The 22022-nt window shown below is 46.5% G+C and overlaps 1 long non-coding RNA gene across 1 annotated transcript in view; it reads left to right on the plus strand.

Annotated features, from left to right (window-relative positions):
* Nucleotides 1-22022, plus strand: part of LOC112996721 (uncharacterized) — a 65267-nt gene that overhangs the window by 37245 nt on the left and 6000 nt on the right. Inside the window, exon 5 of the long non-coding RNA XR_003262524.2 lies at nt 16826-17023. This is a non-coding gene — a long non-coding RNA (uncharacterized LOC112996721). The remainder of the gene's footprint in view (nt 1-16825; nt 17024-22022) is intronic.

A 22022-nucleotide genomic window follows, 5' to 3' on the forward strand; every position in this document is an offset into this window, starting at 1 on the left:
CGCCAGTAGGAAAGGTTTCCTGGTAATCAGTCTGAATGTTTCTTTGCTCGCTTTCATCCCATTACTAATTAGCTATAATCCTTTGGCCTGTTCTTCCTCGATGAAATGGCCCTGGAATCCCTCCTCCATCATATCATAGTTTCCTATTCCTATTTTCTTGCCATTTATTCATCTCCCACATCACCCACCATTTGCACCGACAGGCTGGGTCCGCGTGTTCTTGGTGTTAGCCAGCCGGTGCAAAAGACGCCCTAATTTCCAAAGCCACTGTGTGTGCAGGGCAGCGAGGTCAGTCTCGGAGCTCAGGTCAAGATCCAGCAAACTCAACACCAGAGGAAATTAGGTTGCTAGGATCCCGGGATTGTTTATTATGCTCTCAACTTTAATTAGCTGTAAGTAACATCATGTCAGTGTTCTGCCACAAATGTTAAAGCTGTCAAGGCAATTTTACTGAGTCTGGCAGCTTAAATCAGAAACAAGAAAGTCAACACGTCAATAATGGATCTAGACATGATGGATATATTAAAGGGAAAACCTGAAAAGTTCTGGACTTCATTATACTGACTTCAGCTCTGAAAATGTATGCCAGAGAAATCTGCACCTCATTGGAAAAGCCCCTTGGAGATACTGTTCTCAATTATGGGGCACGTCTCCTCACCTCCATGCGTTTGGTTTTTGCAGCATATACTTTACAAAATAAATTAAGGAAAAGAGCACGGGTGGAAATAACCCATTCAGGTTCAAGTTTTACAAATATATCTACAGAAGTGAGAGAGTCAGGTGAATCTATGGTTGGGAATGTTACTCCCCATTAAACAGGGACTTTACCCCCACTCTCCCCAAATGCAATCATCCTTAATATCAGGCAGTTTTTTTCATTGGAGGTTTCTGAGGGTGAAGCACTAGAGAATATTGCCGTGCTGGGAAGCCGAGAGATGGTGTTTCGCTGGAAGACACTGAAATAAAGATTAGCAAAGCCTCCCCAAGGAAGAAGTATGGCTGAGTGGTTAAGATGGGAAGCTAGGATTTGAGAAATGCAGACTGCCACAGATTTCTCCTGTGACCCTGCCCAAGTCCATGCTAGATTCGCAGCAGTCATGCATGATGCTTGCAAAGAATTGAGCATAATTTTTTGCAATTGAGTTTCAAAGCTATTCCTGTGGATGAATCCACAGCCTCATCAGAGACGGGAGATGCTGGCCCTGATACCCAAGGCACCTTTCCCCCATTCTGACCTGGGAAAAAGCTTTAAAGTGAGCTTAAATTCCAGTCACATCCAATTTTAGCTTTCTTAGCATAACTATCATAAACAGCATAACTGAGAATCAGGCCTTTTCATGATTCCTCCAACTCGGGCAGCTGAAGTGGTGCTCTGATGTCTCTGAGTCATGGCTGTTCCATCAGCATGTTGGTGGGGCTGGTTTTCACACGAATGATGTGCTTTGATTAACCTCATTTGACCAATAGAACAAAACTACAGCAATGCTGAAAACATGAGTGCAGACGGAGGCCTAGCTTTTTGCATGTTCTCCTCACCATGCTATCTCAGTGCCTTGAGAAGAGGCATTTCTTTATTTTTCTGAAAAAGAAGTTTGTGAGCATGAGGCTGCAGTGGGCAGCTGCAAGGAGGAGGTTGGTCAGTTGTGGCTGTAGGGAATGTATGAGAGAGAGAGAGAAAGAGCAAGAACCAACTTCTTATGTATTTCATTAGTTAATAGTTGTTTATTTTCTGACATGTCCCATTCTAAGTGTGTTTTGGCTTGTGTCTTATACATATGTCCATTAAAATTAAGCAGATTTGCCACGGCCTGACAATGTTAATACTTCTCTGAGAATGTAAACAGATGTTTTATGAGCTCTCAGGTTGTGGGTTAACCACAGCAGAAGTGTGTGCGTGTCAGGGAGCCTGTTCTCTCCAGTACCTGGCGGGAAAAGGTCCATGTGTCTTTAGGTGGGGCTGTCAACAGAGAAGCAGAGAATATTTTGTTCTACACTAGCAGCGGTAATGGTTGGTTCAATGTTTGTTTTAAAAACTGGAAATGTATAAGTTCTATAGAGGGAAATGACTCCAGAAATTCAAAGCATTTAGTCGAGCTGAACCAGCCTCTCGGTTCAGCAAGATATGCATGCACCTGCCAAATTTCGAATATCTGGATACCATATTTGCTCAAATAATGACCACACTTGAGAAACCGCCACACTTCACACCCACATACTAGTGTCAGGCAACAGATTATAGTACTTTCAGGTCAGACCAGAGCAATATGTCTGCAGCTGTCCTGGGGCGTGGGGATGGGGGAGGCAATGAATGAAAGGAAAGACCCAAGCTCGTTATACAAGCAGGAATGGCAGTCTGAGTAGCTGCAGTGATACTTCTCCTGTCCTGACGCCTTGCTCACTGAGGCCTCCTGATGCTTTAGATGCTTTGTTCACAATTCCTCTTTCCATGCAACTGTAAGCCGAGCAGCACACGTGTGTGTTACCTATCAGAGATTCATTTGCTTTTGATCAACCTTCTGTTAACTCTTGGTTGGTTTTGTTCCAGTTCCAAACTGGTAACCATACCTGATTAAGCATTCTGGATCTGGTTATAAAGCTGGACATTCCCATTGCTTGATTAGGTCATTTTTCAAATGTTTTACGTTTTAAAAATCTATTTTGCTTTTCTTTCTTTCATTAAAATGTTTTGCTATTGTTTTGCTGGTGGATTTCTGTTTTCATTCACTGCATTGGGTTTGAGGTTTGGTCTGAACTTTCTTTTTTTTCTATTGCCTGTTTTCTGTCAGTTGATTTACAGCATGTTACTGCCATGTAGCTGCGGTGCTGCAGACGTGTGCTGGCCAGCCCGGGTGTGCACACAGTGCCGTTTAATACCATATGGGAAAATGATTCAGGACCTCGGCGTGGCGCAGCTCCTCTAGCATCATGCCTCCCTCCAGCTGGCAAAGGCTGTCTTTAACGGCATCCTTTTTGGAGGCTCAGCGTTGTGCTCTAACAGCTCCCGCACTTCTACTTCTAGGGCTGCTGCTTGCCACGGTGAGTCCCTACGTCGTGCACCACGTGTGACACAGGATTGCTCCTTGTCATGTAATTCCCCCTTCTCTGTTGTCCAAACTGTGCCTCAAGCACGTGGGCTGAAAGACCTTTCTTTCTGCAGTCTTAAGGAGCCTGGTGAAATTGGCTTTGCAGCTGCCTTTCTGAAGTTCACCGGTGCACAGAGGCCATCACGCAATCAAAAATTTGGCCCCTTTACTCAAGCTTGCTTTCTCTTCCACATTTGGCTCTCCCAGATGTTACTGGTCATTTCTGGGTTGTAATAAATAATAATAAATCAACTGATTCCATCAGGGCTGGCTATTTCCTGCCACCACTTGGATTAGAGGGCTATTTTTTTTTCCAGATTTTCCAACTGCTGGTCAAGGGAAGCTGTCATATGGGGACTGTTGGTTAATAATAAACCCTACCACATTTCCTCCCTGGGAAAGTAACATCTCCACATCTGCTTTTGGGTGGAAACATCTGTTCCATCCAAGCCTTGTCTGTCTTGAGAAGAGACAGGCATTCTGGGAAAGTGTTCCAGCTGGGCGGGTTTTTTCTTTCTTTTTTTTTTTGCGCCCAGAAATCTTTCTGACATTGATACGCGCCAAGCAGCCAGCAGTATCCGAACGTTTGCCAGGCATTTGTCTCTTATGCAAAACTGTACTAGCAACCCAAGGAAAATCATGAACAATGCAATAAGATGAAAAAAAAGCTCCTTCCTTAAGGATGCAGATATTTAAGAAAAGTTTATCAACAGTACGAATGGACAGGAGCTCCCCAATCAGAGCTAACAGAGTCGTATCTTTAGCCTCTAACACCGCATAATAATGGGTGAGTCCTGTTATATAATTAAGTTTCAACTAACATAGTAGTAAAATTAGGTAGGAAAGAAAAAATCGTGCAGTGCTTCTGGGCTAACCCTACTTCAGGAAATAAATGACTATCAGATTATAGTAGAGAAACAACTGCTGAACTAGATATGCTCGTTCGAGTGACTGCAGCGAATATTTTGTTTCAGCATAATGGCGAAGCCAATGACTTTCTCATTGCCACATGCCTGCGACAGCTGCAGAGCACACTGTGCAGCGCAAGCCGGGAGGAGCTCTGCTCCGTCTGCGCTGGCTTGTCCCTGCCACCTTGGTTTCTAGACACTAGCAACACATTCACTTCAGACACGCAGAACTGAATTAATTCTCTTGACTTCAGTGCATTGACTCTCTGCCCTACAGTAGCGACAACAGTATTGGGCCCTTAGGCATCCAGCCGAGGAGTAGAGATCCCCATTGCCAATGTCTGTAACTTGCTGTGGTCTCGAATTCCTTCAGGAAAAGGACCATCTTGCTTTGTGTTTGTAGAGTAATCCCTGCAGCGGAGTCCCCAGCATAAGGAATTTCAGTGCTCCGCACTAGTGCAAATGAGTGAAGTATGGCAGCGATACTGCCACAGCTGCATCTTGAGCCTTTATCTTCTTAGTCCGTAAACAGCACCGCTAGTGCGATGAGACAGGATAGAGCGAACAGCTTGCTGGAGCACAGCGCACGGTGCTTGACAGAAGACGCTTTGTGGGTGCCCCCGCTTCTGGTTTCACTTTGCAGCCGCTTTTACTTCCAAGCTCCATTTTTATAAGTCAGGTTCAAAATACCGCTTGCATGTGCCACTATTCCGTTTGGGGACATTTCAACTAGCAACCAGAGTTGTCAGCACTATCTAGAGCTGCTCCCTGCTGCCCGGCACGTTGCATAGATCGTACGTTCCCCGTAGTCCTCGGGTGCCCGGGGTTGTCAGCAGCAGCACCCTGTCTGTCCTTCCTCTCAGCTGGGGCGAGTGTGAGCCGGGGTGATGCCAGGGGAGGTGAGCCAGGAACCTGTGGTGAACCAAGACACTGGCCCTGGCTGGCTGCTTCCCGGTGCTCTTATCCTGGTTGGAATGAGCAAGACAGCGGTGAAAGTGAGCCGCCAGCCATGGACACGTTCAGTAAATCTGAGGCGCTCCTTCCTCACCCCATAGGCAGTTTCTGTGCTGCATAAACAGTTGTTCCTTGTCGCTTGAGGGAAAGAGCACAGTGTGTATCAAAGCCAACAGTGTTCCAGCAGTGAAAATGTGAGGAGAGATGCTAAACAGTTCAGGAAAGGATTGCAAGACAGAGCGATGAAGCAGAGAACCGCAGCAGTGTGGCTGCAGAGGATCTGGGCCAGTTATTTATTTTCCTGCGGTCACTGTCTGCTCCTAAAAAACTAGCTGCAGGCCTTGTCCTTGCCCCTCAGTGTAGCCTTGACTGGCTGGTGCATTCCTGAATCTCCGAGTATGTGGCGGGCTCTGCGTTTGCTGGGGAGAAATGTCATTGGGAGCTCCATCCCCTGGGGCCTAGTTAGATGTGCGAGAAGGACTCAGCAGAAGCACTGCCAGGCAATTGCCTGGGTTTGTATTTTCTTTCATCACCTTTTTTTTCGTTTGTTTGGCTTGCACAAAGGATTCCGGGTGGCAGAGAGTCTGTGCAAGGAAGGAAGAGCATAAATTGGGCAAGACTGGCAGTGTGTGCCTCCATGCCTCGTATACATAATCTCCACCTCTGGCCCGGCTGACTCTCGCCAGAGTCCTGCTAGCACAAATTCGCATTCAGATCAGAGAGACGCTGTTGTGCACACCATTACCAAGAGCTGGACATGATGTGGAAGGAGAACAGGGAGTAACTGCTGCACTGGGTCAGCTGTGCAACACCAGCAGAGCAAGCAGTTGCCTAGGGCAGCAAAATGCTGAAGGAGTGGCTGACTCATGGTAGCTATTTTCCAGTTTGTAGGATGCTTCGCTGAGCTGGGAGCCTGTGCTGCTCTTAGGGGCTGAGATGCAAAAGTAACCAGCATGGGTAAAGTAATCACTTTCCCAGAGGAAGGACATACAAGATTTTAAGAAATGAATCCTGGAAGCTGTGGGAAGCGTCCTCAGTGCATCTCTACGAGGCTTGTTAACAAAGTACGTAATAATCCTCTTTTGAGATTATTTTTCAATGAGGATTCTTTTGAGTGTCCTGAGATGCATTAGAGCCCTCATAGGTTAAACTTCATGCAGTCCCGAACTGCCACATTAGTGTATTTACTTCCACTGCAAACAGGGAAACCGAGGCATGTTGTGATGGTCTGATTTGTCTCAGCTCATTCTGTGAGGCAAAGGCTGTGCTGGAGGAGCAGAGCTTGAACACCTTGCATCCTGTTCCCCTGCCTTCATCTGCAGCCCAAACTGCTGTGCGGGCGGTGTAGAAAAGCTGGCAGACTGTTGCTATTTGTGAGGTCACTGTCGAGGCCACAAAAATCACTGTTTTTGACAATGTTTTCTGCATAATATCCTTGCAAGGTCCTTTCCAGGAGCTCTGGAAGGCCAGCCTGAACCTTGCTGGTTTTCTAAGGACAACAGCCCTTATTTGAAGTCTTTGCAACTGTGCGAAAGCATTCTCATTCAAGCATTAAGCTCTATAATTTAGCTGTTTTGTAACTAAACCCTCTGGAGGGAACAGTCATGACTCAGTGGAAGGGAATGGGGCTGTGGGAGCTTATGCCTGCGATGGCCTGGCTCGTCTGCTGTGTTGCTGGAGGGTGAGTGGGGAATTGCTCCCCTCTGACCTCCACCTGTCCAGGGAATAGTTCCTCCATAGTGCTTGCACACCAGCAGGTACAGGCCTCTGCTGTTTATTACCTCCGGCCCTGCCATGCTGCTCTGCAAAATCTTCCCTGCCCAAGGGCCTCCAGGCTCTCCCGGCTGTGTTTGAGGGGTCTGGGGGACCACAGGTCCCAGCCCAACAGCAGGAGATGCGGCTGGACCAGTGCCGGGACAGGGAGGGCTGCCCCGTCCCTCCACTGCCACGGCCACTTCCGACAAAGCTGCAAACCTTCTCGTGCAGCGAGAGACCGAGGACGTGGTTTTGCCAGTTGGATAGGGATTTATGACTGCAGCGACGCTTTCCTCCCGCACTCTCCCCTCCTGTGTTCAGTCAGAATTAGTCAAGCCACGCGCACCCACTGCCAGGCCTTGTATGGATGAATTCACGCATTAGAGGAGGATTTGTCTCCCTCTGCTCCCCCTCGGGCATCCTGCCACCTCCAGCCGCCCCTGCCCTTGTTTACAAAGGGATGCAGCCCTGCAAGTGCAGCCCGCCTTGGTCCGCTCGCTCCAGCCATGTGTTGTACCCCATGAGCTGGCTTGTGGCATTTATTAGCAGGAGCGGAAAAGTGCTTGCCTCATCACAGAGAGCAGCTGGAGACAGAAGGGTTTTCAAAGGCATGTGACTGACCTCTACCTCGGCTGCTGGATGCCTGGGTATTGCCGACTCAGTGGAATTTTTTCTTCTTCTCTCTGTCTCTCTCGCCCTCTCTCTCGTTTCTTTCTGCAGTGTCCTGACCTTGCGAGGCCTTGGTCTCCCCCCTATCCATCTCCCAGCGCTCAGTCTCTCCTGTGAACTCATGCTGGGAGATTAATTGCCACTATCGCCCCTAATCCATCACACTTCCCAAAGATTGTTTTGACATCTAGTTAATTTTTGGCTGATGATTTATCAAATTCTTATTACCGTGCTCTGAAGGGGCTCATTTATTGTGTTGATTCATGGTAATGATAAAGGGGAACCTTTTTGAATTTTAACTACATTCCCTCATGTTCTTCCCAGCACAGCTAAAGAGGAAAAAGGGGAAAAAATATAGCCAGGGACCCTTAATTCAGAGAGTAAAAGGGGAGGGGGGAAAAAAAAACTTCTATCCTCCATTATTTGTTTGAGAGCCAAAAGTCCTAAAAGAGGTTAATATAGATTAAGACATATTTTTAGAGTTCTGGTCTGAACTGTGTTTCAAGAGCATCCCCCCAAGGCTCTTTAAAACATTTATTGCCCTGTAATATTACCTAAATGTCTACTACCATTTTATTCAAATAGAAGTTAATGCTAAATGATGTCAGTCATGTACCAGTGGAAATGTAAAACATGTCTCTCTGCCAGTCCATATGGCAATTCCAGCTTTTAAAAGTACACAGAGAATTTTCTGCAGCCCTTTATGTCATTCCCCCATCTTTGTTCCCACCTATTTTTAATTTGCTGTGCAGCTTTTAATAAGCCCAGATGGTAAAGGAAACACAGAGTAAATGTCCACTCTCTTTCCTTTCCAGGCAGCTCAGGGAGCTGGAGCCCTTATGTGGAGGGAGAGAAGCATGGCAGGGGGTGGACACGGATTCACGCACGCTTTCGGGGAAGGGAGGCTCGGTTGTAGCAGGCATCAAGCATAGCAGTGAGACCGCATTGAAGGAGCTGCTGTGATCCTAAAATGGGGAGTGCTGCTACGTGATTCATGCGGGTCATGACTGAGAGCAGGCACAGGAAGAGGTCACTTCAAAGACGCTCCGGCTACCTAACAAACAGCCATTTCCCATCTGCCCATAAAGTGACATCCTGTGTCTCCCCATTTAAGAGCTGGCTATTAGAAAAGGAAGGATGCTCTTGTGCTTAAAGCACAGCCCCGGGAGCCTGAGGCTTAGCTCCTGATTCTGCCTTGGCCTCCCCTTGTGACTGCAAGCAGTGATTTATGCTGTGCGTGCTTCAGTTTCCCACTTGTGAAAAGGGATAATAATCTTGCCTTTTATCCATCTGTCTTCACTATTAAGCTTGCAAGTTCTTTAGGGTGGAGACTGCCTCTTCTTCCCCATACATATACCCTGGCTGACAACACCTCTGGGCACTACTCCAGGATAATAAAAACACTAAATGAGAGATAAGGAAAGTAGAATCAAAATAGTAGGGAGAAAGCAAATGGTTCCTTTTTATCAGTTCAGTTTTCAACTTTAGCAGATCATTTTATTTAACCTTTAGGAACCCTGCAGGATTCATTACCAAAGCACAGAATTCATCACAGAAGAGACTGTAAGCATCCAGCCAGCAGCCGAAGGAAGGGAGATGGCTGATAGACTCTTAGCTGTAGTCAGGTTTAGCTGCAGGCCAAGGCTGCTCTGCGTGGGTTGCAGCAGGGTTGCTGGGCTCCCTTCGGGGTTCTGCCGCTGATTCCCGCAGACAGAGCAGTTCAGAGCTCTTGCTATGCTGTTTTATCAGTCTGGGTATCTTTCCCACCAACAAATGAGTATAGTAGTTTCCATCAAAAAAGGGGTATTGTTAGGTGGGAAACACAACAAAATGCCATGAAAATATCTGTTTTTCTATTTTCCTTAAAGAAATTCCTGGAAGTAACATGGCATTTTTTGGATGACCTGTACAGGGTGCTTCTGAAAGTCAGGTCCCAGCAGACAGTGCAGAGCACTTGGATATCTGGGTCCTGCCACTGTTATCATTTCCTCTGCCAAGCCAGTAAGACACACTGGGGTTCAGAGTAAAATTCCTCCAGGTTAGGTGCTCTGATGTGGCTGCAATAACCTTTCTAAACAGACAGGGGCCTCAGACCAGCGTATTAACAGTCCTTCCTGATTCTCCCGAGAGAAAGCAAAATGTTGTTTCAGCTCTACCCAAAGAGTCACGTTTTCGTTAACTCCTCTTCCCTCCTCCTGCTCCGGCCTGGCGTGCACAGAGCAAAGCCAGCCCGTTTCTGCGCAGGTCGGCAGGTGGGCTGGCTTCGAACAGTCCCTGCGAACTTTGCCAGGCGGCTGTGACGTATCTGTAGCCGCCTTTGACAGCATCGTGTGCTGGGCTTCGCGGTTCAGTTCAAATGCTGCACTTAAAAACAAATCTGGTCCATTTTTTAAATCCGTGGTGCAGTTCCGTTTTAATTTGTTTCAGTTTTTAGGGCTGGTGTTATTTATTCATTTTGATCTCACTTGTGTTTTTTGCATTTATTTTACGCTTGTTTTTTTCATGTGTCCTACCTTGTTTGCTCTGTTTCCCCTGCCTCTTCCTGAAGAGGTTGGTGGCTGAGTTTCGCACTGAGGGAAGAAGGGATGGAGGCAGTTACTGAAGAAGAATAGTATTTCAATGGAAAGCTGAAGGCTCTTAATAAGAGGACTAGACACCCACTCCCCGAACCTATTTATTGCCTGTAATCATGCAACAAGGAATCATGCCTGCCCCCAACCCTGAAAGGGTCACTAGTTTCAGGCTGTTTTATTGCCTTAGGCTGAAAATTGCTGAGGGACAGGGGCTGTTTCACAGGCCATCCCCACTTTGGGGGCAGTCTCCAGCGGAGAGGAAGGGTGGGCATCTTGTAGCAGTAACCGCACCCACAGTTGACCAGATCACGGGGTGTGCGTATGCCTGCGTGGTCCTGCCGCAGCCAGGAGTAACGCAGGCCCCTCGCGAGGAGCGGCGTTTGCCGGCCCTGTCGCACAGGCGCCCCACGGCAGGGCTCCGCTGCTGCCTGGACTCAGGCTGGTCCGAGTGGCAGCGTCCGGTGCCCGAACGCGGCAGCTTGCCAGGAGCTACGTTCTGTTGCCCAGTGTAAACATGTTCGTATTTACGTGGCCGCGGGATGCCTCGGTTTATTAGCAGTGCCCATCTCCTCCGAGGGCCCTCCCAGGCTCTTTTATCCTCCCACTGCGGAGTGCAGGCAGGCAAAAATGGGGCGAGAGAGGAAAAAGATGCTGAGATACGATCTCCCAGCAGAGAAGTGGAACAGCCCTGAGAGCTTGGGTAACAAGGCTGAGGTTCGCACCACAGCGGCCTCATTGTGCTCTCAGTAGCACTTGTACAAAAAGGAGTAACTCAGGGCAAGCAGGAGAACGCAGGTTGGCGCAAACCAGAGCAGCCCCATCAGCACCAGTCCCACTGCTGCAGTGCTGGGGTGAACCTGAAGCAGGGTGGAAGTTCATGGGAGATGATTGCTCATTTACATCACGCCTTCTTATCTTTTATTTTTCTTGTTCTCTCTTGTTCTCCTCCCCTCTCTCCCCCTTCTTCCCTCCCCCTCATCCTCTGCGCCTCTCATTTTCCATCCCTTTAAATGAGGTCACCCTGACTGAATGAAGGACGCAGGGAGCGGGAGAGGTCACGCATTAGCACTGCTATAACTGCGCTGCTACTGAAACTAGGCAAGTCATCCATCACGGCCTCCACTACTCCATTAGGCCCCGCATGAAATATGCCCTGCTCTGAATCGCACAGCCATACATCTCCCAGTCTAGACACCTTCCTGTTGTGTGAAGATCAATGCCGCGCGGTCATGCATCATGTGTCATCCAGTAGCCCTCACTCTAATAATCGTGTCTATTCTCTAGTCTGCAGTATAAATTATGGGCACTGTGAAAGTACTATATTATTCAGCAACCTTGGTCACTAATGGATTATTGGTTTATTGGCTGATAATGTGAGTCCTTTTTTGGCTGGATCCTACCTTTATTTATTTATCTTTTTTTCATGATTATTATTCTGAGTGATGGCTGATTTAGATTCTTATCCACAAGCTTTCACCCTTGCAAAGCAATTATAATAATAAAGCCCTTTGACCATGGGCCTATTGCCCTGGCTCTCAGTTAATAGAGATAGCTTTTGCTAAAGTTAAGTATCTGTCTCTCTTTAGCAACTCTGTTTCTCATCTTTTCCTCTCTTCTTTTAACCACTTAGCTCTTTTCCTGGGATACTGGACCCTGGATCTTTGCAGGTGATACTGCAAGAAGCTGATTTCTGAAGGAGATCTAATGCAAGGAACCTTCTCTCTCAGACGGCTGCAGTCCTTCCCCCCAGCTTTAAAGACACATCCCTATTTGAAGAATAAAAGCAGTCACGCTGAGTCAGGCCAAAGGTCTCGCTAGTTCAGTGTCCTGTCTTGGACAGTGTCCGATCCTGGATGCTTAGGAAAGGTTTAAGAGGGCGTGTAGCACAGCCTGCCAGCTCCCTGCAGTCAGCAACTGATCTAGTGGGATGTTTTTCCCAGTTCTGCTGATGCCTTGTTACGTTATACCTGACCATGCCTCTGCTCCACACCCTGCCTCAGACAGGGCTCTGGAACAGCAGAGGAGGAAGAAACCCCCGGGGGAAAAAGGCCCATGGAAACTGTACGGTAAGGCCACGGCACTGGGGCAAGAAGTCCGCGCAGAGACCCGGCCGGCACGTGAGCAGTCAGCACAGGCAGCATTAATTGACTGTAAAGAGTGCAGCATGTTGCTTTGCCGTGGCTTCCTCGCGTGTCAGCTGCTAATTTGTTGCTGTTTGTTTGTACATGACAGTAATGTGTTTACCTCATTAGGGGATGTCAAAGTTCCCCAAATCTGTAGCTGGGAGATTACGGATTTCCTTTCCTGACACGCGGAGGAAGCGCGGCAGACGAACGAGCAGAGTTTTTGGCAGTGGGACTAAAGGCAAGGAAAGCGGAAGAATGCATTAACCCTTGGAGTGCTTGGTCCATCAGAAGCAGCACACCCTCCCCTGCAAAGATCACTGATGTTCCTAAAATCAGCACCTGTGTATCGAACTGTAGCCATTAAATAGGCTCAGATACCATAGCAAGGACCATGATGTAAACCCTGTAAAACCTCTTAAAAGCAAGGACATGAGAAAGGATGAGCATATAAAGAAAGGGGATTAGAAAACAGCTACTATAGATCACACTCCACTGCTTGAACCACTACCAGGCCTCCGTGTAGCTATTCACAGAGCGGTGCCTTTCCATTAATTATGATTAAGCTACCCTACAGTTAGTTGTTCCTTCATTTGTAAAAATGCTCCTGTTTTCCAACCAGTTCTGAGCTTGGCTGTAATTATCCTGACGGCAGAGAAGTTACCCTAGAGAGCCTTTTCTTCCCCCTTTGATGTATTTGAATCTAAACAGGATTCCTCCTCTGTAACCACATGCTGTAGTTTCTTCCTCTGAAAGGACTACAGCTGGACTTGACCACATCTAACACCCCGTTTCTGCTGTGGGCTCTGATATTGGTACCATCAGGGACCCTGGATCTTGGTGGCCTCAGCCTTCCCCTGTTCAGTGACATTCATACCTATCTAATTTACAGGATGGCTCTGAGAATTAATTAGTTAAATTTTTGCAGATAATTCTGAAAGTACTAGAGGCTACTGTTGCCTGTGTTCTCTGCCAACACATCACATTTCCCACCTTCCATGTGAGTGAATTCCTAGGATGCTGTCCAAACTGACAAGAGGAGCAGGAAATACCTCCTGTGAGGGCAGAAGGAAGGTGTTAGGAAATTAAAGGAGCAATTCAAAAGCTGCAGCTTTTTCTCTCACTATATGAGACAGGAATTAGCTGTGTCACCCTCCCACATTCTCTACTCACCCTGCTAAGCCAGGCCATGTTTTCTCAGGCCCTGACGTGGGATGAAACCCCGGCAAGTACAACGGTGCCAGTGAGACTGTCCCTTTTTCCGCAGTGTGGCTGCAGTCCCTTAGAGGAGGGAAGGAGGAGGATGGAGGGAGGGAGAAGAGCCTGCGGGATGGGGAAGGGAGCAGGGGCCGCATTTGCTCCGTTGGGGTCATTTGCAGCACATGCTGGGAATTCCTCAGCAGCTGGTATCTCTGACAGACAGAAGGAGTATCTCAGGGAAGATCTAGGCAATCAGTTTGACGGGGGCGGCTGGTTCCACTTCCTATGAGACATAACTCCGGCACCACATTTGACTCTGCTGATCAGATAGGAGCTGCATTACAAGGCAATATTGTGGTTTCCCTTAATGTCCTGCCAAACTACATTTGTCTTCTCATTCCTTCCCCACCCTCCCTAAGCAACCCTGCTCAGGTCACGGTGTGGAGAGAAAGCCTTCCTTGTGGGAAGGAGGGTGGATCCTGAGGCTGATCAAGAGCCCTGATGCGGGATCTGGGCTCATAGGCGTGTTTTGTATTAGTCAGGAATGAGGCAGAATAACTTAATTAAAGGTACTCTAACTGGTTTGCTATACTGAGGTCTTGACCTGCGAGGATGAACACAGGAACACTAAAAAGCTGAAAGAGTGGCTGTAAAACCCTGGAAGGTTTCTGATTGCTGTTTCCAAAAACATCAAAAAAGTGGCTAAAATAGATAGTCTTCTGAATATGTAAATCCATAGTGAGGAGCAGGGTAGTGTATTGCAGCTGACCGAGTGCTATGGTTGAGTCCTGGAACCACGACATTTTAATTGCAGCTCTGCTGACGAGGTTTCTCCAGCAGCTCACACCTGGGGATTTGGGGTAGCTGAGTACCGTAACACAGAGCAGAAAACACTTGGGCTCAACCTCACTGGTGAAAGGTGGAAGGAGGGGTTCCATCAGCTTGTGGAATAAAGAAAATGGTTGTGCCTGGGACTTGGAAAAGATGCTGCAAAGAACAGCCCTGTGCAGGCAAGGGTGTGATTGGAATAGCTGAGTCTGTCTTTTCTTTCCCTTAAAATCGGTGAGGAATTGCAGCAATTTGTTCATGTGCCTAAGTATTGCTATTAAGGTCTGCTCACAGTCATCCTGAATCATCTTGGTGTAGAGGAGAAACTAAGTAAACAGCAACAGCCGCATCAGACCCTGAGCAGCACCAGCCAAAAAAATATTGCTGTGGCAGTTCCAAGTGCCATCAAGCATATGGCTAGCTAGGGCACTTTGTCATCACTGCCTAGCAGGGCTGAAATACTCTGCCGTCAGCTTCCATCTGCATCTCTGTCAATGGAGGAAGGCTTCCACCATACAACCTCTGTAGGTACCAAGGGAAAAAAAGCCTGCTCCAACTCCCTGAGAGGTCAGTTTTGTGACCCTCCTGTGGCCTGAATGTTCGTTGTCCTCTCTCCCAGAGATACCACACTTTAGTATCACATGTTTCAGGGACACCTGCCCAGCTGAGCTTACATATCTACTCAGGGAGTAAAGTGGTAAAGTCTCCATGGAGCCTGTAGTGTGTTGTTTTATTACAGACCAAATGATTTCACTTAGCTCGTTCAGTGGCATTTCCCTAAAAATGGATAAAGAAGCCTCATCAAAATTATATCCAGGGTCGAGTGTATTGAAATGAAGGGAGATTTAAGCACCTGCAAGTGGAGTGCCTAATTGTCTTTGTGCCTGTAGCCCTTCATCCCTCTGAGCCTCGGTTCCCAATCGGTAAAACAGGGACAGCGAGATGTCTCCTCTTTCCCCACCTGCCTGGTGTGCTCTCTGGGACTGAAGTTGTCGCTTAGTCTATGGCTGCACTTCTTACCACAGCTGGGCTATGCTTTTGATTGGAGCATCGAGATACAACTATTAAGCGCTTGTTTATAATGCACTTGCAGCCAGAAAGTGTTGTGACCATGGAGAGGTAGACTCCCCTCTGGGATTACATACAAGCTTATGCCAATTTTAATTATACATAAAATCAGTTACACACACACACACAGACACGCACACAGCTGGATATGCAGAGGCACAAAACCATACACAATCACCAGCACTTAATACCTTTATAGGGCTGCATACATACATAATAAGCTTGCCAGGCATATGCATGGATGTACCTCGTATCAGTACATGTGTATAGAGAGAAGAGAGGGGAAAAAAAGCTGAAAAGGAAATGCATTGAAACCTCCTTGCTTTCCTCTATCTGCTGCTCCAAAGATCTCTTTTTCCTGAAATTACTTCTTGCCACAGTGATATAGGGCTCTCAGGGCTTGTTGGGATACTCAATCCATCTTCAGGAGACCATAGTCAGAGAGGGAAAGAACAGAAGGGGGGAAAAAACCCAATTCCTAAGCACATTTCTCCATTGGTTTGATCCATTGCCAAGGCCCTCCACCTGCAGAAATCCTCAACTATCACATTTCTACTGCTCTGGCCGATAACGAAGATAATTGTTTCATCCACTTTGTCAAGCTGAAATGAAAAGAGGGCAAAGCAAAATGATGCCATCATAAATCATCAGGCTGAGACAGCAAAAAAAGGACAAGATAGTGACTTCATTAAGGGTTATGTATTGTGTCATTAAGTTGGCAGGGGTCACCTTTCATGTCACACTGCAGCCCCATGATGCATTGCTGGCTCCTCTTTCCAATAAAATTAAACGTAGATGTAAAACTGATTAGGCCGTGTTTGCTTCAGCCCAAGGCAAGGGAACTGCGCAGGGAATAATTGATACAAGATCGCGACTGATTTGTAATGGCAGCGATTTCTCTTCCTGGTCATTTCTTTGCTGACCTTGCCCATTAAAATAAGCCCGGCTGCCTTGAAAAGAGAGACGCTTATTCCACCCGTTCTCTCCCCCCTGCCGGAGTAGCTTGCCTGGAATTCATTTCCTCAGACTTTGTTTCTTTGGGATTTTTCATTCAGCATTATTGCAGATTGACTCGGAACGCAGGCGACCGCACGCTGCCTCTGCTCGGCAGGGACAGCCCTGTCTTACCGGGCAATACCTTATTGATATCGCTGGTGACACCATCCTCATGTGTCAGTGACATCACCTATTCTGGGTTTTGCCTTCATGATGGACAACATCATCTTCATAACCCTCCGTTCCTTCAGGCTTTCAGGCCTTCGCACTTTCCTGTGTCCCACTGACAGGGTGGGCCATGCTTTCCTGGGAATATGGTTATAGAAACATCCCAATGCATCTATCTTGGTGGTATGTGGGGCGTTTGGTAGGAAGATTTTATCGATGCTGTCAAAACACCTTCAAGACAGGAGGGCGTTAGCCCGAAATGGTCAAGTGTCTGCATTCCACTCAAATTTCAACCTTTCTGTCAAAACAAAAACTAAAGAAAAACTAAAGAAGAAAGAAAACTAAAACTCAAACAAAATCCCAGTGTTTTTAACTGAAAAACAAAAAAGTCAAAAAGTTTAAGCTTTCAGTTTTTGTATAAGTCCACGTCTTTATGTGTATGTTTTTATTTCTAGCTGGGGGGACAACACTTAAATAAATTCTGATTTCTGTCTTTTCAGAAGGAGAGAAGGGGAAGCACACGGGAGTCCAAGTGATTACCCTCAGTCCCAACAGAAAGCCTGTGAGAGTCAGGAGCAGAAGCCATCTCCTGAACCTCCTGAAGGCCTGAAACATGAGATCAGATGTCTTCTGAGAGCACCAAACAGTAATTCTGCACTCCCCGGCGGTACCTCTTTACTACCCACATGTACTCTCAGGTATGTAAAACAGCACTGAAATTAAGAGCCTTTGATATGGATGAGATAAGATGGGAAACATGGGCTGAATGTAAATTCCTGTTATACAGTATTGCAAACCCTAGGGCAAGTTACCATCTGGGATCGGGGGACTTGACACTGCCTCGTGCTGAGTAGCAAGAGCACGTAAATGCTTCCTCTCTAAAACTTGCGTGCAGGATCTCGAAGGCATTGTCCTTCTGTGCAGACACAGGGAGGAACTTTGGCTCCATCACTCAACTCTCTGGTCCTCGGATGCCCTTCACTTCCCCTTTCCAGGGCCCACAGTGGCACACAACATTTCAAACGAGGCTTCCCTGATGCACCATATATTACTGTGCCGGAGTAACCTCAGCAGATTTACACTCCGGCTGTTTACAGCACTTTCCCAAGTAAGGTTAGCGAATATGAGGCTAGGCCAGGGATGAAAGTGGGGGGAGTCACTGGTATTTTAACTTCCTTTTGCACTTTCTTTCAGGGGTTTTGAAAGAGTAGAAATGTAGAGCTCACCCAAAACACAGCGCCAGATCTAGAAAAACCTTTCACTGTGGGTGGCTTTCAAAGGGATTATTTATCCACTTAGAGCTAAATATGTGTTTACATGATCTGGTGGAATGGAGCTCGTAATTGTGAAAACTGTGCCTCGTTCTTGATGCCTTTTAACCAAGACTTTCCTAAGTGGCTACTGGCTTTTAGGTGCTCAGCTTGAGAGAGGTCCTAAAATGGCCTGAGTTTCTGAGCACAGTTATTAAACATTGCTGGAAAACTGAGTGTTGCTAAGATGCCTCAATTCAGACAATTAAGAGAGTGGATTCCTCCCTCCAGTCACAAAACACTTCTGAAAATCTCGGCTCTTGTCCAGGGTAAATCTTAACCTGCAAGGCCGCATCTTCAGCTGGTCAATGCAACAGCTTCTCTGTATATCACTCAGTGGAGTGAAGCCAATTCATTCTAACTGAGAATCTGACTCACAGCATAAATAATCGTGTGAACTTCCCAAGAACTGGCCTTCTACAAACATCTCTGCAATAAACCTAGGCAGGGTTTCAAAGCTCTCCCTGCTCCCATTTCCTTCACACTCAGATAGGTCAGGCAACCTTATAACTATCAGGCAATTGGATTGATTGAACCAAGCGCTTGCAATAATGGCACTGGAAGAAAACAGAGTAAATAACAAACATCGGATCTCCTTTGCAATGAAGAACTATTAGAGAGACAGAACCAGTAAAACAAACACATTTCCATGCATCAATCCAAGACATATGGACTAAAAATACATATAAGGAGAGAGAGAACATGCACAAGACTGAGGATGCAAGAGCCTTATAAATGGAGAAGTGAAAAACACTCATTTCCCATGCAATAACTAATATGATGTGGAACAAAGGAGCTGAGACCTTCTCTCCATAAACAACCGATGAAAATATAAACATTTTCTGGGGCGCAGATGGCTGATGCTTTGATTTTATTTTTCTTTTCTGTATATTTGACAGCTAAATTCAGTCATTTGTGAACAACGTGGCCATAAAAATGAGTAATAATGATTGGAGGTATCTTACTTTTGTTTTAATGGGCTCTAGAGTGATTCTCAGGAGCTGCTCCAACCCTTTGAGGGGGGAGAGGGGAAGTAAGATACTACAAGCCAGATCCTCAGTTGTTGTGCACGAACCTCACAGCAACAGAGCCACACCAGTTTACGCCAGCTGTGGATTGGGCCCGTAGGTTTTTTGCAGTACTGGCTCCAAACTTTAAGTTAACAATGTCCTCAGCTGTACTGTTTCAAATCCGATTGCAAAACCCTGTTGCTGACAGAGAGCTATCAGCATAACGTTACAGGGATAGGCGAAATCGTGGGCTTTTAGAGATTTATTCTGCTTTTCAACTTTTTTCTTTTTTAATTATTCGGGCTATGTCAAATCTGAGTTGAAAATTTTTTCAACAAGAAGAGTTAAACACCCTTGCCAATCCTAATTATTTGTATAAAACTTTTACTGTGGGCATTTCAGCAGGAGGAAAGCTACATCTGCAGGGAGACACATGGTTCTGTTCACTGCCAGTAAGTGGAGGGGGCTCTAGCCATCTCTCTGCCACACAGTTTCAGTCTATTTTCATCCACAGACTCACTATAAAACCTTAGGTGAATCCAGTAAATTCTCCATGCTTCACTTTACCCACCCATAGAAGGGGGATACTGGCTTCCTCTGTGTGAACTGCTTTGAGATCCTCAGATTAAGGAAATGCAAAGTGATATTGTTTGTTTTCAGAACTTTTACATATGGAGCAAATAACGTATGTGTGTGTTTGTGCACGTGTGTGTGTGTGTGTGTGTGTGCTCATGTACCTCAGATTATTGGTAAAGGCAAATAACGTGCCAAGTTACTAATTCTGGATATAGAGGAGCTGAGTGGTAACAGTCATATGAAATCTAAACACAGAGAACGTAGAAGAGAAATAGAAACTCCATTCTCAGCAATGTAAATTTTAGTGAGATTATGTATAATCCTTTTGTTGACACTTTTGCTGGGGTAGCACAAAAGAGTGAGGTTTGTCCTATATTCATGTCATATGTAATTAAGCATTTTGGCCTCATATTTAGGAATCTTCCCAATGTCACCTGGCCAAAGTTTGCTCTGGCTTCAGGAGAGTGGATTCAGGGGATGACTTTCTCTGGTATTGAAGGATTAGTTGGCCTGGAACTTGTTTAGGGACACATCTTAAAATATACAGGCCAGTGCTACACCTCAGCTATTCAATGACATGGTATTAGAGGATATTTAAAACTAAAGCTGGCTCTGGCAGTGAGATTTACCAGGCTGGAAAACTGAGCAATAAAGCACCACAAGCAGGAGATTCAGCTGCTTTCCCGAAGGCTGAAATTAATCCCTTTGCAAAAAGGCCAGAAGAAAAACATATACGGCCTAAGGTCCTATTTTGAGAGCTTGAAATCGTCAAGCCAGTCTCTATCAGGATGAATGCTATCCTAATATTGCAAACTGCTACATGCTTTGATTAAGGCCTTTACTTCCTTCATTCAACAGGAAAGTCGCTTCTTTACACTGAGTCCCAAGACAAGATCTGAACCCATCCCTCTGAGTATTCGAAACCACAGAGAACCAAACTCAGTGGTTTCCCCATGATAAAGCACTGACCCAGACTCCTGGAATCCTTTCCATTGGTTTCAGTGAGCTTTGGTCAGGGCTTTAAATAGTCCTTGCAGAAATATCTCTCCCCCACTCAATAAATGCTCCTTCTACTGAGCCAAGCACACCAATGCACAGAATTATGTTCCAGCCACACTTCTGACCTTCCAGCATTTAGAAAAGACATCTTCATAGATGAATACAAGCCCAGAGGGAGACCAGAAATGGTGCAAAAGAACAAAGTACATTTCTGCCACATTCTCGCTAGTGTTCCCCTTGCAGTCTCTCCTGATCACACTCTTTTACTGCCATTTGTAACAGAACTAGAAGACAAGGAGGAAAAAAAATAGCAAGCTTATTAAGTAGATCAAATGTTAAGGTACCATTATGTGCCACACTACATTCTGCAAGCTGGTGAGGACAGGATGTTATTCAGATGGTAGCCAGAGATGGCTTTGATGAGTTCAGTTGCTGTTTTTTTACATGGACCTGTAAGAATCAGGTCTCTGTGGTTCAGGAAAGGTTGTTGCGACAGGGCCTTTCTACTATGCTCTCCTGGGCTGGTGAAAGAAAAGACAAATGTGTTCCACTTCAGGGTCCTGGTAAGACTTGCCCTGCTCAGAAACGCTGGCAGCTCCTCTTCTGTGTCTCTTCAAGATGTGTTGTGCAGTGCCTGGCTCTAGTCTAACCTCAGTTAGGAAAACATCTCCAGCAGCCCCCCTCCCTACCTGGGCTGCACTTTCTTTCTTTTCCCTACCCCTCTCTAACTGGACTCTACAAAATGTTTTGAAGTGATGGTCTCTGCTGAAGATGCCCTTTCTGCAAGCTGTTCGGCCACTCACTGCCAGCCACTGACAACCATTGGCCTGGGAACCGATCAGAGCTGGCAATTCCCTGTCTTCTATGGTCATTGCACCCGGTTTGTCTCCCCACCCTTCCACCCCACTCCCATCTATTTTTTCCTCTTCGCTCACTACATCTCATCATTTTCCTGCAGCATGTGTTGCTGGGGCCGGGGTGCCCTCAGCTGAGTGTTTGTGAAACGGGGCTCTGACTCCGCAGAGCCTCCTCTGTGCTTCTCTAATAGTCCTAGTTAACACGCAAAGGGCAAACCTGCGAGCACGTAAAATGAGAGGCTTGGGCTCAGCAGGGCAACGCTCGTGCATCGGGTGCTGTGCCAACAGTTCTTAGAAGTTGCAGGGGTATTTAATTATGAAGGTGTCAGGGAGCTCGAGGCAACAGCTTATCAAAAGCAGGAGGGGAAGATTAAATGATACCTGCTCCCAGTGTCAGGAAGCAGATATCATCCGCACAGAGCGGTCTGCTGGAGGCCGCACTCCTCCATTTACTTCTCCCCAGTTCATGCCACAGAGTCAGGACAGTGAGCTCTGATCCTGGAGTGATTTTTCTTAATGTCTTTATATAGATGAGTTAACTCAAAGCCTTTCCAACATAAGCATGTTTTTCTGTTCCTTCATCCTGACCTTGGCATTTTCTTTCTCCACTCCAAGTTCTGTGCTGTCCTCTGGCCAGCTTTGCCTCTCATTTGTCAATGTTATTATTGAATTTTCAAATGCCAGTAGTGCACATAAATCAATGGCTGGCTTCTCCCCAGTGGCATATCCCTGCCACATGTGGTCATTCATTTTTTTTAATAAGTCCTCCTCTCCTTTCACCCATTTATAAAAATGCATCTTGTTCGCCTGCTGCCGTCCATCATTCGGTGAGTCCAGCTATTTGTTGCCCCTGAGTGCTTATTCATCAACGTTTTCAAAAGCAAAATCACTCTTCGCCTCCTGCTCTTATTGTGCCATCAATCTCGACTGGGGATCAATAAACCT

Source organism: Dromaius novaehollandiae, chromosome 26, assembly GCF_036370855.1.
Source record: "Dromaius novaehollandiae isolate bDroNov1 chromosome 26, bDroNov1.hap1, whole genome shotgun sequence".
NCBI lineage: Eukaryota > Metazoa > Chordata > Aves > Casuariiformes > Dromaiidae > Dromaius > Dromaius novaehollandiae.